Source organism: Scyliorhinus torazame, chromosome 4 (genome assembly GCF_047496885.1).
Source record: "Scyliorhinus torazame isolate Kashiwa2021f chromosome 4, sScyTor2.1, whole genome shotgun sequence".
In the NCBI taxonomy this organism is placed as follows: Eukaryota; Metazoa; Chordata; class Chondrichthyes; order Carcharhiniformes; family Scyliorhinidae; genus Scyliorhinus; species Scyliorhinus torazame.
The window spans coordinates 303,780,968-303,783,467 of NC_092710.1; the positions used below are offsets into that span (position 1 = coordinate 303,780,968).

The 2,500-nt window shown below is 56.8% G+C and overlaps 3 non-coding genes across 3 annotated transcripts; all 3 read right to left on the reverse strand.

Moving 5' to 3' along the window:
- Window positions 1-551: 551 nt before the first annotated feature.
- Window positions 552-670, reverse strand: LOC140414154 (5S ribosomal RNA). Its single transcript, XR_011943299.1, has one exon. It is a non-coding gene; the product is annotated as a 5S ribosomal RNA (ribosomal RNA).
- A 695-nt stretch (window positions 671-1,365) lies between these two features.
- Window positions 1,366-1,484, reverse strand: LOC140414447 (5S ribosomal RNA). Its single transcript, XR_011943580.1, has one exon. It is a non-coding gene; the product is annotated as a 5S ribosomal RNA (ribosomal RNA).
- A 696-nt stretch (window positions 1,485-2,180) lies between these two features.
- On the reverse strand, window positions 2,181-2,299 carry LOC140414074 (5S ribosomal RNA). Its single transcript, XR_011943220.1, has one exon. It is a non-coding gene; the product is annotated as a 5S ribosomal RNA (ribosomal RNA).
- Between the last annotated feature and the right edge of the window lie 201 nt (window positions 2,300-2,500).

Below are 2,500 nucleotides of genomic sequence, written 5' to 3' on the forward strand. Positions count from 1 at the left end.
TTCTAGCCTATATGCCTGATACACGCTCCCCTTCATGCCGTCCCCACCTAGCTCTCTTTTTTTCTTCTCCACCTCCCCCAAGGAAAACTGCAAGCCCCGCCCACCTCACACCAGCCTGCCGCCTGCACGCTGCTGCCTTTCCACATTGCAACGCTGCGCACTTCTCTCAGCACAGCCAGCACAAGGGTCAGGCAGGCAATGCAAGCCAGCTCTCTCTTCCTTCGCTTTCCACACCAGCCCCAATGCCACAACTTGCATTCATGCGGCGCCTTCAGGCTAGGAGACAGAACGTCCTGCCGACACACTGGCTTGCGGCCACACGGGCCAGCTGGCATGCCCATCAAAGTACAGCACGCCAAGGCACCCAACCGTGCTGCGTTGCAAAGGCCCGGCAAAGCTGCAGCAGCTGAATGGCCCGACCAAGCCGCCTGCCTGAGTTGAGCCCACAGGCAAGTGTTGGGAGGAATGGCGAGGACGCAGAGAGCAGCAAAAGGTTGGCCTGCCTCTGGTGTGGAGAGTGCTTGGCGTGAGCAGTCTCTGCTGGCCGCAAAAGCCTACTGCACCTGGTATTCCCAGGCGGTCTCCCATCCAAGTACTAACCAGGCCTGAGTCTGCTTAGCTTCCGAGATCAGACGAGATCGGGCTTTTTCAGACTAGTATGGCCGTAGGCATCTGTAACACCGTCTTCTTGCCTATTCAAGCCGGCCACGCTAGCACCCTCGCCACTTCTTCTTTCCGGTTGTTTTCAATTTTTCTCTCTCTTTTTCTACTTCTACTTCCACTTCTCCTCCTCTTTCTCTCCTTCTCCTGCTAATTCTAGCCTATATGCCTGATACACGCTCCCCTTCATGCCGTCCCCACCTAGCTCTCTTTTTTTCTTCTCCACCTCCCCCAAGGAAAACTGCAAGCCCCGCCCACCTCACACCAGCCTGCCGCCTGCACGCTGCTGCCTTTCCACATTGCAACGCTGCGCACTTCTCTCAGCACAGCCAGCACAAGGGTCAGGCAGGCAATGCAAGCCAGCTCTCTCTTCCTTCGCTTTCCACACCAGCCCCAATGCCACAACTTGCATTCATGCGGCGCCTTCAGGCTAGGAGACAGAACGTCCTGCCGACACACTGGCTTGCGGCCACACGGGCCAGCTGGCATGCCCATCAAAGTACAGCACGCCAAGGCACCCAACCGTGCTGCGTTGCAAAGGCCCGGCAAAGCTGCAGCAGCTGAATGGCCCGACCAAGCCGCCTGCCTGAGTTGAGCCCGCAGGCAAGTGTTGGGAGGAATGGCGAGGACGCAGAGAGCAGCAAAAGGTTGGCCTGCCTCTGGTGTGGAGAGTGCTTGGCGTGAGCAGTCTCTGCTGGCCGCAAAAGCCTACTGCACCTGGTTTTCCCAGGCGGTCTCCCATCCAAGTACTAACCAGGCCTGAGTCTGCTTAGCTTCCGAGATCAGACGAGATCGGGCGTTTTCAGGCTAGTATGGCCATAGGCATCTGCAACACCGTCTTCTTGCCTATTCAAGCCGGCCACCCTAGCACCCTCGCCACTTCTTCTTTCCGGTTGTTTTCAATTTTTTCTCTCTCTTTTTCTACTTCTACTTCTACTTCTCCTCCTCTTTCTCTCCTTCTCCTGCTAATTCTAGCCTATATGCCTGATACTCGCTCCCCTTCATGCCGTCCCCAGCTAGCTCTCTTTTTTTCTTCTCCACCTCCCCCAAGGAAAACTGCAAGCCCCGCCCACCTCACACCAGCCTGCCGCCTGCACGCTGCTGCCTTTCCACATTGCAACGCTGCGCACTTCTCTCAGCACAGCCAGCACAAGGGTCAGGCAGGCAATGCAAGCCAGCTCTCTCTTCCTTCGCTTTCCACACCAGCCCCAATGCCACAACTTGCATTCATGCGGCGCCTTCAGGCTAGGAGACAGAACGTCCTGCCGACACACTGGCTTGTGGCCACACGGGCCAGCTGGCGTGCCCATCAAAGTACAGCACGCCAAGGCACCCAACCGTGCTGCGTTGCAAAGGCCCGGCAAAGCTGCAGCAGCTGAATGGCCCGACCAAGCCGCCTGCCTGAGTTGAGCCCGCAGGCAAGTGTTGGGAGGAATGGCGAGGACGCAGAGAGCAGCAAAAGGTTGGCCTGCCTCTGGTGTGGAGAGTGCTTGGCGTGAGCAGTCTCTGCTGGCCGCAAAAGCCTACTGCACCTGGTATTCCCAGGCGGTCTCCCATCCAAGTACTAACCAGGCCTGAGTCTGCTTAGCTTCCGAGATCAGACAAGATCGGGCGTTTTCAGACTAGTATGGCCGTAGGCATCTGCAACACCGTCTTCTTGCCTATTCAAGCCGGCCACGCTAGCACCCTCGCCACTTCTTCTTTCCGGTTGTTTTCAATTTTTTCTCTCTCTTTTTCTACTTCTACTTCTACTTCTCCTCCTCTTTCTCTCCTTCTCCTGCTAATTCTAGCCTATATGCCTGATACTCGCTCCCCTTCATGCCGTCCCCAGCTAGCTCTC